At 38.9% G+C, this 13,773-nt stretch overlaps 1 pseudogene; it reads right to left on the minus strand.

Annotated features, from left to right (window-relative positions):
- Nucleotides 1-510: 510 nt before the first annotated feature.
- LOC105729136 (12S rRNA N4-methylcytidine (m4C) methyltransferase-like) lies at nucleotides 511-1,690 on the minus strand (annotated as a pseudogene).
- Between the last annotated feature and the right edge of the window lie 12,083 nt (nucleotides 1,691-13,773).

Raw genomic sequence — 13,773 nt, forward strand, 5'->3', positions numbered from 1 at the left:
AATATTTTAAAATTTGCAAAAAGCCTGCATTTGAGAAAGCTATAGTAATTATTCACAAGTAAGGATATGAAAATTTATTCCATAATCATCATTATTTGAGCCAGAGAAAGACTTTTGCAAATTGGAATATCTAAAGTCAAAATTTAGGACATGCGGGTATGATTATAACATCTTTCTCTTTGACAGCTTGAGTTTACATATTTAGATAAACACAACATAGTATTCTTTAAAAAAAAATTTCTGGCCAGAGGAAGGATTGCATTTCAAGAGTCCAATATGATGCAAAGATTAACACATTTTTCCAGTCTTGAGATGCTGCTGCTCCCTGAGTGGAACTTTCTCTGTTATGTTAATATTTCCTACAGATTCTTTTTGAGGAAAAAATTGCTAAATGTTATCAATTTTTAGAGTGTCCCACACTTAAATCTATATCAAGACATTCAGGAACATAACATGAGTAAAGATTAGATAAATTGTGAGAAAATAATTGAAGAATAAGAGGATGATAACTTATAATTTGATAGCCACTCTAAGCTTGACTGAGCGCCCTCTGGGGTTTTCTTGTACATCTTGATCTTGTGGATTAAGTACCTTCTTATGTATCAAGTCCCACATTAAAGGAACTCTTCTCATAGAGACTTCTGTGCTTCCGTGATCTGAACCCAATTGCGATGTTTTCATCACTTGCTGTCTGACCCTTAGGTTAAATCTTTCTTTCATGCTTATTCCAAGCAAAAATCTTTTGACGATGCGATCCTCTAGTGAATGGAAGGAGAGGGCAACAAGGCAATCACCAGGTCTCAGAAACTTCTGAGCTGTCTTCAGTCCTGTGTAGAGTTCATTGAGCTCATTGTTCACAAATATGTGAAGAGCCTGGGAAGTCTTGGTGGCAATATGAGTAGATTGCTGTAGCAAGTCTTTTCGTGCATAAATAGCAGAGAGAGAAAAATGCACCTGCGACGATGCTGGCAAGCTGCTGGGTTCTGGTGATGGGGTAGACGCTGCATGCCTGAACAATTGCTGAAGCGATTTTCTTGGCATGCTTTTCTTCCTGGTATGTTCTCAGGATAGATGCAAGTGCCTGTTGATTTAAAGCATTCACAACATCAGCAGCAGTGGGCATGTCGGGGTAACTGCCACCATCCATCCTCATGTCCAAGGGGCCATCTTTCTGAAGGGAAAAGCCTCTTTTAGGAGTATCAAGTTGCATGTAGAAACACCCGAGATCCATAAGAACTCCATCAAAAGTTCCTGGCCTCACTCCAGCTTTCATTAATAAGGCTTCTGCCTGGCTGAACTGGCCCAGCATGGCTCGGATTTGTTTAGGAGACAGCTCCAAATGTTGAGCTAATGCGTAAGCTGTCGGGTCTCTATCCAAGGCATCAGAACAATATCTGACTCCTTCTGTAGAATGGCTTTTGTGTGCCCTCCCAAACCAAATGTCATATCTAGAAAAATCTGTCCTTTTTGGGGTGACAAACAATGACCAACTTCATCCACCATTACTGGAATATGTAATTTAGTCAGAATTTCAAAATCTCTATCTTGAGATCTGAGCTTCACTGTTTTTATATTTTTCTGCTGTAGTATGTATTCTTTTTGACCAGATACCTAAATTAGGTATGCCAGATTCCAACCAACATGAAAGACATTCTTTATACATTCTACAACAATATGGATACTGAAGCATTCTGTAGGTCAACAAAACTGATGCAGGAAGACTTGTCAGTTGGCCTCTAACTTGGGCCAGTGACTACCACTATGGTGCCAGAGAACCTGAATTTGCTGCCTGTCTAGGTCCTACTCCTGGGGGAAACTCTGTCTTCTCTTTCTTAACTGTTTTTTTGCCACTTCTTGCAAAACACTTTTTTGCCACTCTTTTTGCATTTAGAACCACTCTCTGCCAACCCACATACTCATGACATTTGTAGATAGATGCCTTCTGTCCTAGGAACATGGGGCAATAGATTAGGAAAAGCGTTTCCTTGGGGCTTAATTTGTTTGAGTCACAGAGTAGATGTTTAGGCTCACATCTACTAGGCTGTGCTATATAGCTTAGGCTCACATCTCTAGGTTGTGCTGTGGTGGTGCTGAATGCCCCACCCTGAGATACAGAGCTGCTCATGCGTTCTTTAGTACATACTCATTTTCGTTTGTGCCCCTGGCGTGTGTGGCCATATTTTTGTGTTTGTGATCTGTGAAGCTGTCTGAAGAGTGGGAGACAGTGTGAGGGCCTGTGTCTTCTGCTTATGTCTGAGGATGTGTGGTGGGTTGAATGGTGTCCCCCAAAATTTATGTTCACTCAGAACCTCAGAATGTGACTTTATTTAGAAGTAAGGTATTTACAGATAACATTAGTTAAGGATTCCAGATGAAATCATCCCAGATTTACGGTGGGCTAAGGCCACTTAAATCCAGTGACTCACGGTGTCCTTAGGGTACAGAACACAGACACACATGCACAGGGAAGAAGGCCACAGGAAGAAGGAGGCAAAGGCTGGAAGCGAACTGCCAAAGGCAAGGAAAGACTGGACCATTGGAAGCTGGGAAAAGCAAGAAGTCATCTCCCCTCAGTCTTCGGAGGGAAGCGTGGCCCTGCTGGCAACTTGGCTTTGGACTTCTAGGCTCCAGAGCTGTGAGAGAATACATGTCTGTTGTTTCAATGCTCCTTTTTGTGGCACTGTGCTGCAGCATCCCTGAGAAACTAGTCCAGTGGGGTCCTGGCCACAGTGGATTTCCTGTGACATTGACTCTTTAGTAACCACTGAGAATAATCCAAGAAATATTTTTCTCTCCATGTACTCTAATAATTGTTATATTAACATGATGGAACCCCATTATAAGTGCATTTGATTTAGTCAAATTCAAATTCTCAAAAAAAAAAAAAGAAAAAAAAAAGAGAAAACTGCTAAGTTCAAGTGTTAGCAAATAATGTATTTACCATTTAGTGAGCATGAAACCCATTCAGAATGAACTCTGGATTTGAAATACGAATCTGTGGTCCTTTATCAGTCGTGTTTCCTCATCCTCTCACAGTGTCAGCATCTCTCTCTCTTTCTCTGTCTGTTTCTCTCTCTTTCATCACCTTTATATCTAATAAAACCTTGTTACCAATTCAAACACATTAATATACCTGTGCTTAACCAAAGAGAAAGTAATCTGTTCCAATCCTAAAGGAAATGACTCAGCTGCACTGAAATTTGTCACTGTTGTGTAACCTAGGAACAAGATACCATTACTATGTATGCAGTCAAGGAGCTGAATATCAAGCTCTGGAACTACCTGTGAACATTCAAGCATTCATTTCCAAACTGACTAAAATGGCATCTGCCTCTGATGTTGCTCAGTTCATTAAGAGTTATTGCCATATTCTCACTGTATTGTGAGAATAAATGAAATATATAATCGTGATTCTCAAAAGTTTCTTTATACTATTCTTAGGCTATAATATGTACAGGGAAAAATTATGAGAAAAAATATACTCATAAATGTTTGAAAAATATTACACCATATAAAACTTTAGTAATATTTAGGCTATGTTTTAACTTTCTTATTTTTTCCAGGGTGGGAGAAGGAGTGTTCACTGAAGAAATCTGTATGACGGACTAGTGAAGGCAACTGGCCTGAACTACCGCTGCTGAGCCATCTGGTTGCACCTTCAGGGAGGTTAGTGCACTGAGAAGTATTAGGTAAGTGTGGACACGGACATTGGAACCCCAAGAAGCAAAGAAGAGATCCTTTCTTCACATCTGTAGATGGAAAATAGTTTCTTTAACAGGTTCCTTGAAAAAAATATTTCATTGAAAATAGCACGTTATTGGCTGGGTACAGTGGCTCACACCTGTAATCCCAGCACTTTGGGAGGCCGAGGTGGGCGGATCACCTGAGGTCAGGAGTTTGACACCAGCTTGGCCAACATGGTGAAACCCTGTCTCTACTAATAATACAAAAGTTAGCCAGGCATGATAGTGCACACCTGTAATCTCAGCTGCTTGGGAGGCTGAGGCAGGAGAATTACTTGAACCCAGGAGGCAGAGTTTGCAGTGAACGGAGATTGCACCATTGCACTCCAGCCTGGGTGACAAGAGTGAAACTCTATCTCAAAAAAAACAACAAAAAAAGGCGTATTATGTTCTTAACCTCTGAGATATAAATAATAGTAAAAATTAATGGCTGAGCTTGGTGGCTCATACCTGTAATCTCAGCACTTTGGGAGGCCGAGGCAGGTGAATCATGAGGTCAGGAGTTCAAGAAAAGCCTGGCTAACATGATGAAACCCCGTCTGTACTATAAATACAAAAATTTAACTGGATGTAGTGGCAGGTGCCTGTAATCCCAGCTACTGGGGAGGCTGAGGCAGGAGAATCACTTGAACCCAGGAGGCAGAGGTTGCAGTGAGCTGAGATCAGACCACTGCACTCTAGCCTGGGTGGCAGAATGAGACTCTGTCTCAAAAAAAAAAAGAAAAGAAAAGAAAAAAATTAATATTACAAGATTTGAAATTCAAGCATTCTAAGCTTAAATATTCATAGCTCACTGGATACTTGATATTGGGGGATCTATTTAACATGGTAGGTTCTTGGTTTCATTATTTATAAAATGGGCAAAATAGCAGTTGCTTATAGAATTCTTACAAGGATTAAGATAGCTCCTACAAAGTTTCTAGTGCAGTGTCTGATGTATAACAGGCATTGATCAAATGAAACCTACTATTTATCCTATTGCACAGAAGTTTGTATGTTATTTTAATTAAAATTTTGTAACAATTTTTAAAATGAGCACTGTTCATCAATAACAGATATATTTTGAAATGATTCCTTGTCAAAAATGATTTTGGGGCCGGGCGCGGTGGCTCACGCCTATAATCCCAGCACTTTGGGAGGCCAAGGCGGGTGGATCACGAGGTCAAGAGATCGAGACCATCCTGGTCAACATGGTGAAACCCCGTCTCTACTAAAAATACAAAAATTAGCTGGGCATAGTGGCTTGCGCCTGTAGTCCCAGCTACTTGGAAGGCTGAGGCAGGAGAATTGCTTGAACCCAGGAGGCAGAGGTGGCGGTGAGCCAAGATCGCGCCATTGCACTCCAGCCTGGGTAACAAGAGCGAAACTCTGTCTCAGAAAAAAAAAAAAAAAAAAAAAATTATTTTGGTTGGGGCTTTTAATTGCTGCTACTGTTTTCAAAACAATTTTGTTGTATTTACAAAATTTGGGGGCCACAGGAAAATCTCCGCCAGGATTATTCATACTCTGTCACTTCCTTTTTTCTCTTTCGAATATCTAACATGTAAGTGTATGGAAAGCTTCACCTAAGAGGAGAGGCCCCAGAAGCTACTATGCTTCTCCAGACTCTTCCTTTAAAGCTGTAGTTGTGAATTCATCCATAAGAGAAAGAGCGCCGTCTTAGAGTGGCAAAGTGCAGTGTATTTGCTGTAAGACTGATTAATATTGTGGGCTCTAATTTATTCATTGTTTATTTCTTGTTGATAATCATAACCACTTGCTGATTGTCCCTCTGACATTGGCCAGGACAGGGTAATTTTACAGGTTGTGTTCAGAGTGCAAAGTCTCGTGGATGCTCTTCCTCCTGCAAGAAAAAGCCTTAGAGACAATCCCAGTGTTTAGAAGGCTTACGACAAATTATTTTCCACTTGGTAGTCCTAATATTTAGGTTTCAGAAAACCAATTAATACAGTTTACTGGTAAAGAAAGGGAATTAGGTTGGATTAGGGTACAAATTCAGTGCAATTTTCTCTCTTCTGCTGGTGCTAAGAAAGACAAAAAAGAAAAAACAAACTTAACCTGTGGGTACTGAAGTACCCACAACCTGCTCACATATTTATATAGAGTTTCTGTCTTTCTGAGGTCTTAATTCTAATAATGATCTGATAAATATTATAAGATGTTTAATATTCTGTTGTCTTAACTTAGAACCCAAGTTAAAATCTGTTAACATTTTTAGGATTTATTTTTCTCTTTTACTGAAGCTAGCCCTATTGGTCTTAGAATGTTTCTGAGCAGTCCATCTTTTAAACAACTTTAAATGACCCCTTACCTCCATGTCTTGTTTCTATAGATAAGAATGTATTTCATAAAAAGTAGGAATTACAAAGAATATTTTAAAACTGAATCATTTTATCTTTACCTTTTTAAAAATCAAGTGACTCAAAAATATGCATAATTTTTCACCGCACAATTTGAAGGCTGTGACACAGACTAGGCCCCATTTTGTACTAGTGGACCTGAAATTCCAGCAGGTTCCTTCCCACCTTCTGCTGTGTCTGAAAACACACATGCCAGTATAATCACAGAGAGAGAGCCATGGGTAGAGAACAGGGTCAAGAGGACAGCCTTACTACGTGTCAGATTACTGCTGTCTCCAATAGCCTAGGTGCTCTTTCCTTCTTACAAAATAAACATCTTTGTTCCTTCAGTAATATGCCTTGGCATCTTTATAGTACATGCTGTTATAAAATACTGCAAACTTTCGATTCAGTCCCCTTAAATGATTTACTCTTTTAGTGCACCCAGAACAAAGAAACATACACTGTACAGCAACAGGTGCTTAAAAGAGCCTTGAGGGAAATACATTCATTAGAATATCATTATATGTTATATGCACATTACTTATTTATCTTTTCATTCTTGTCCTGTGGTAAAGTAAGCACTTGCAACCCACAGGTAAGGCATTTTTTACAGGGTGCTTTTGCACTCTGGGTAGTTTTTGCCAAAGAATCAAAGCATTGTAGCTGTTGCCTCCTTTATATACTTTATGTATATAAACAGAATCTTTAGCTAATATAAAAATAAAGAAATAGAGCTACAGAAACCACTTTATTCATTGCCTCTCCCACATTCAAACATCTATTTTAAAATAAAATCACTATGTCCTGGAGTATCTCTGTCCTGCTTTGTGTTTCGCTAGTACCAGGTTGGACCTCCAGTTACTACCTGTTTTCTCAGTGCATCATAACTACAGAAGGATCCATGCTATATAACTTTATGCAGGTTTTCCTTTTGATAAAAACCCAACATGCTAACAACCCTTACAATTCCTCATTTCCTTTACCAAATATAATGGTTTTGTGATTTTACACTGGGATCTGTAGCGTAAGGAAGGTAAGAACATTCTGAATGAGTTATAAAATAATTCTCTCTGGTAAATAAAGATCCATATGATTCTTCCCTTACTTATATTAAGATTTCTCCCCCTGCACTTGAATCTTTAGAAAAAGATGCTTTAGTATAAATACGGTCTTTGGCTTTACTTTTAAGAGCTGACATGAACCATAAAGATTTTTTTTCAAGAAGCGAATGTGATAAAGGGAACAATGGAGCCAAATACTGTTGAGTGCTGGGGATAGGGGCCACAGCTATGGACTGGATGAGTAGACTTCCCTGTGCATTTCCATTTTATTTTCCTAAGTATGTACATCTACTTATTCTATCTTATTACTTGTTAGGAAATGTCAGTAAACATGTATTTGGCAGAGGTGAGTACATGTCCTTCCCAGTATAGTTTGGCTTTAAACGATACTGCTATACTGCTATTAGATCTCCAGTGCACTGGGCCAATGGAATAGGCTGCTGAAAGGATACAGAGGAAGGGGTCAGTAGTCTTAAGAAGCAGTCAGGAATTGTATCAATCAGGATTTTTTTTTTCAGTTGCTGATATCAAAGCCCAATTCAAGTTAGCATGGGCAAACAAAGATGGTTTATTGGTTCTTGTAACACAAATGCAGGCTGTAGAGGCACGGAGATGGCCTTAGAGGTGATGAAGGCCTTGGAGGCCATCACCTTCGAGGCTCTCTGCCTTTATTTGTGGGTTGGCTTTACTTTTTACTGATGCAGATGGGCTGTCTCTGTGTGTGGTGGAACTCCAGACTCAACATTCCTCCAGTTTCATAGTTCAAAAAGAAAGTAGTCTTTCTCTTCCAGTTCTAGTTAACAAATTTTCTGGTGCTTTAAGCCAATTACTCATACCTCCTAACTTCTTGGTTCTACTTGAAAGAAAATAAATGGTAACAACTGTTAGAATAACTGGGATCAGTGCATAAAGTCAACCACTGCAAAACAATGGACTGATTATAGAACAGGTTTACTCCTTCCTCAAATTTAGTCCAGAACCACCTATGCTTCTTCATAATTAACAATCTACCTGTCTATCCAGCTTCACAGCATGCACTTCTTGGCTAATAGCAATGAGAAAAAGAGAGAGACATTTTTGTTAGTCTTATCTCTAGAAATTAGATCTTATGGACCCTAATTTTGCATGGCAGCAAAGAAGAAAAAGAGACCATTATGTTTCTTAGATATCTGGAAGACAGAAAACATGACAAGGTGCAACAATCTATTACTTACTGTTTTTATTTTTATTTTTTGAGATGAAACCTTGCTCTTGTCCCCAAGGTTGGAGTGCAGTGGCACGACCTCAGCTCACTGCAATCTCCACCTCCCGAGTTCAAGCAATTCTCGTTCCTCAGCCTCCTGAGTGACTGGGATTACAGATGCCTGCCACCACACCCTGCTAATTTTTGTATTTTTAATAGAGAATGAGTTTCACCATGTTGGCCAGGCTGGTCTCAAACTCCTGACCTCAGGTGATCCTCCCATGTTGGCCTCTCAAAGTGCTGGGATTATAGGTATGAGCCACTCTGCCTGGCCACTTATATGTAAGATTAGTAATCTGACCCCATGGCCCGGTGAGCCTCAAGCTCTGACTAGTTAGAGTAGCCATTTCTCCTGTAGTATGGAGGCCTGGTAGCTGTGTTCCCTCCAACACAGCCTTCCCATGCAGAAGTAGATGTTCTTCCTTCTTTAGACAGCTGAAGAGGAAGAAAAACATTTCTCCTTTCCCTTCAACAAAAAAAGAGCCCTGCTTCACATTGGCCAGGTCACATGTTTATCCCTCAACCACTCATTAAGACCGGGGGAATCAGATACCATGATCGACCTCAACTGGGACAAATGTCCACACTCGTGGACAGATGGGTGCTGTAGGAATTTTGCCTGAAATAGAGTGGAGGGATATTATAGTTCAGACATGATCATCAATAATTATTTTGAGCCATAAAGCCTCTGTGATAAAGATAAAAGGGCAGGGTAGACTGTTAATTTGGAAATTTTGACAGAGAAGCCAGGACATGGTAGATGGATAGCAGATACTCAATGAGTGACAGACCATACACAGCAATGTCAAAGAAAACTATCAAGAATTAGTTCCATAACTTCTAATCTCGTCTGATGCTTTAAGAATACAGAAGTCTAGAGAAAGTCTAAAGAAAAGAATTTCCAGGAAATTTCCAAGGAAATGTTATTGGGGAGAACTGTTGCCTTGTGAATTTGCATCTCCCACTCAAGGTGGGATAGATAAGAACTTCAGTATCACCCGAAGTTGTGGGGGTATTTGTGCTGCTGGCTGCCTGGTGAGTTCTCATACCATCAGGACAGACTGAGAGAGAAATTTGCTGCTATTTGGTGAATCAGTGTAGTCCTCTTAAGAGGGCTGACCAAAGGCACATGAAATCCAGGTCATAGGTAAAGAGTCCATGATAGGAATTTTGGCCTAGAGTTGTTACTCTCAGAGGCTGAAAAAAACAGAAAAGTGAGAGTTTACAGAGGATGGGCATTGGGAAATCAGAATTGTAGAGAAGATCATAATGTCTAGCTGAAGAAAATGTCCTGTATCATTGGAGTTGAAGCCATACTGGTGGTAGTCTGCAACGCTGTTTGCCTGTATTCAGTGCCCAGCCTTTCAGGAGAATTATAAATCTCTGCCCTAGTGAACTCAGCATGGCTAATGGAAGGTGAGCAGAGGTGGCGTTCATCTTTCATGTGAGAGCCAGCACATGTACACCATGCTCTTTTCTCTGCCACTGTGATCTTAGAATCATGTCCTGTGAGGTGGAATCCTGATTAGCATAAGTCTCTGAATGACTACAGTAAGCACAGACTGCCTGCCACCCTGGAGGCACATGTTGAGTCAATAGAAGATAAACTTTGTTGTTTTGAGCCAGTGATTCTTAGGGGTTATTGTTATCAGAGCATAATTACCCTCTCCTAATCAACACAAGGGACCGTGTGTGAGAACCTCTAAAGGCTGGAAGCACTTCTCAGACCCAGCTTTACACTTCTGCCAGTCCCAAAGAGTGGGGCCACGTACTAGCCGCATAAGAGTTCTCTCTTGCTGCTTGTTACTCTTGTTCTGTCCCCATTCTAGAAAACCTTGGCTGGAAGGAGGGAGATGATGGCCAACTACTGGTGCTCATAATTCTGATTATTATCTGGAACTAGATAACCTAAAACTACTGCCTCGAGATTGTGTTGGCAATGTAATGCGATCATAGGACTATTTATTGACTGAAAGTGACTAGAAAAGACAAGAGCCTGCCAGATCCAGTGGCAAGGCAAACACTTTTCCCAATCTCTCCAACTATTAAAAAACAAAACTAAACTAAGCAACTTAAATCCAAATAGAACAATCCCAAACTTCCCTCCATGAAGCAGAATTATAAGAAAGTGGAAAACAATTTTAAAAATTAGAATCTTAAGTATATCTCTTGCACTGTGCTTAACAAACCAGCTCCATAAAGACAGCAGGTTTTAAACTAAAATTTTAAATTAACTTCAGAACTAAAGTTTAATTTTAAATGCAAATGAATGGATAACACTGATATCTTATATTTATACGTAGGAACAAAGTGAGATATTACATTTTAAACATTAGGGCAGTGGTTCGTTTCTTTGTATCTTTGTGTTGGGTGATAGGAGAAGGCTGAAGTACAATGATTTGTGGTAGGAATCACTGATCTGGCTTGAAGCACAATCCTGAGAGTCTGCATCCTTCTGGAATCTTGACTTCTACTAAAATGCCTCATGATGTTGGACAATTCCCCCCTGACTTCCTCTATTCTACTTTCCTCATCTATTAAGTGAGGGTGACTAACTCTTGACTCTTCAGGTTTATGTGAAGAGTATCCAATTAAAAGTCTTGAAAATGTGAAGTACTCTCTATATATTAAATGGTAGTAGGTTTACATCTTCTCTGTGAGAATCAGAGGATTATGAAAACAGATAATTTTATACTTTCATTTCTCTAAAATGGGAATAATATACTTTATGGAATATCATATAATTTATTATTTCAGAAATTTAAAAAATATACCTTAAATGCTGAAAATTTAGTTTATGCTCACATTGATAATTTTTCAGATGGTCAATTCAAAATAAAAACATGCTATGCATATTTTTAATAATAGTATAAATTTCAAAGAGCTTGCGTATTTATTACTTTAATTGAACCACAGAATTGAGAGTTGGGAAGAAACCTTAGCCAACATCTAGCTTGGTGCCATCTTCCCCCTTTTTCCAAGTGTGTGATCAGAGGTCACAAGATGCTCATTAACTTTTGTAGTTGTCACACAGTTAATTCATCTGATACTTTAGTGAATCCTCTGAGATAGGCAAGACATTTTTCTACCTTCATTTTCTAAATAATTCATTTGATTCAAAACATTTTGAAGGTTTTAGACAAAAGTCTCAGTTTTGGATTAAGAAGCAGAGATAGGGAGGTGAATTGGCTCGAATGCAGAATTATGGGCAGAATTGGCAGAGGAAGACCAGGTTTTTTGACTCTTAATTCTGATGTTCTTTCCATTCCACTTAGGTGCAATTAATCCTTCCTGTCATATTAGGTTCTTAAATTGAGGTCTAAGCTGCGTACCCTGCAGTTTAGGTTCATATCACATATCTTGGGGCTGGTAGAGTTTGACAGGAAAAATAAATGACTGGCTTTGTTTAGGTTGGCATAAGAAGAGTACAATCCTTCAGCTGTTGAGAAACAACTTTCAGTGTAATCAGAGGGAGATTTGAGAAGCAGTCGCTTGAGTATTGAACATGAAGTTGAAGGACAATTGGGTGCCTCGAGGTAGTGCTTAAAATTTCTGGCTCTGTTCTCTTTAAAACTGTGTTGGAGACCTTAAGAAAAAAAGGAGCTACGAGAAACCAACTATAGCAGCAACAATAAAGCTAGATCACAGTTTCTTGATGAAAACGGGAGGATGGTTGTGTGGAGCCTAAGTCTGGTGTGTAAAATATGCTTCTTTCTGCTCTCTTGGGTACAGAGATTGTTGGAATGGAGGGTTAATTGACCATGGTGGAAAAGAGAGAAACATTTTGAGGTATGTGGATTACTCAGGTGTTAATAGTGACTTGCACATATTTCTCATGGTATTGTATACAAATGGTATTGTATACGAATTTCTCATGGTATTGTATACAAGAATCAGATACTACACATCACAGATAAAATCCATAGTGACCAGGAAGGAAGGTAGTCATGTGGAAAAACAGGGGATGGAAGTTTATGGAACATTATTCAGACCACTCGACCTTCTTACTCCTGCATTGACACAAAAAGAGAGGTCATGAAGCTGAAGGACAGTTGCGTGCCTCAAGGTATTTGCCTTGCAGGACTGTAGTCCTAATGATTCAGTTGGTAGAAGGGACCAAGGAATTACAGCTTCTGTGTTTGCACAGCTATGGAGTACCAGAAGCCCTTTGCATGTCTGAGGATGCTGATGTGGGTGGTGTATCGATTCTGATATTGGTGATGAAATGATGTATGTTCTCATTCTTTAGCAGAAATTTCACCTAACCTAAACATGTTTAAAAAAAATGAGTTAAATAATTATTGACTTTTGTTTGTTCGTTTTCTGTCAGTGAAAGTAGACATCAAAATGTTTCTGATGCTTGCAGGTATGTTTCCTTACTACTGTGCTCCTCAACTCTGGCCACCTCTTTGACCCAGCCATCTTCCAAAAGCATGCTTAAGGCCATAATTCAGGTAATTAATGTTAAGAATAAATATTCTTTCATTAAGAAACATTACTTAAGTGACACATAAGGAAAATGAGTTAAGAATTGTTTCTCAATTAGCTTTCAATTATTTCAAATAAAATCTAATTGTATTTTTAATGTCATAAAGGCAGATTTTTCAAATATGTGTGTTCACATTTATATTGAGAAGTATACAACCAGTCATCTAACTAGATATTAACAACTTTGTATACACTTTTCAAGATCTTTATCTTTGTGTGGAAAGGCAAGCTGCTGAAACAAATATATTCTCAAGAGTTCTATAACTGACTAAAGCTCTACAGGACCATCAATAACCAAACATGTGCTGCAGTTGCCTGGAGACATCGTAAGATTGTTATTTAAATGAAAGTTGTTTCTTAGTACTTGGGGAAAAAATCTAAATCAGATGGGTCATTGTGCATCTTAATGAAAAGTTTTTCTAATATGAAAATAAATCTAGCAAAATATCCTGAATACTATGTGATCAACAATGTATAGGGATCCTCAAAGGATATAGTGGTCTATGCTGTGCCACTGGCCAAAGAACAGGTACCTAATGTTCTCTAATAGACTTTATGGATTATACTACGAGATATAGTTTGAACTCATATTTTGGCTGACTCCATGCAATTGCACAGTGATTTATAATTGTCTTATATCCTGCATTCTTCTCATTTGCAAATAATTCTGCCTCACCTGGATTCAAATATTCATAGGCTTTACGCAATCCAAATATCTAAGAACCAAGTGCCCAAGAAACAACTTTCCAGGCTCAAAAACATCTCACTCACTGGCTGTCATAATACTTGAAATTTCTATCACTATACTCATTCTCGTAGTATGAGCTGATGGCTCCTCTAAAGTGTGAGTATATTATCTGCAAAGGGTAACGAATTAGCATATTAAATTTATTATC

The sequence above is a fragment of the Aotus nancymaae genome, unplaced genomic scaffold (assembly GCF_030222135.1).
Source record: "Aotus nancymaae isolate 86718 unplaced genomic scaffold, 86718_ANA_hifiasm-v0.15.2.pri h1tg000016l, whole genome shotgun sequence".
Taxonomy (NCBI): domain Eukaryota; kingdom Metazoa; phylum Chordata; class Mammalia; order Primates; family Aotidae; genus Aotus; species Aotus nancymaae.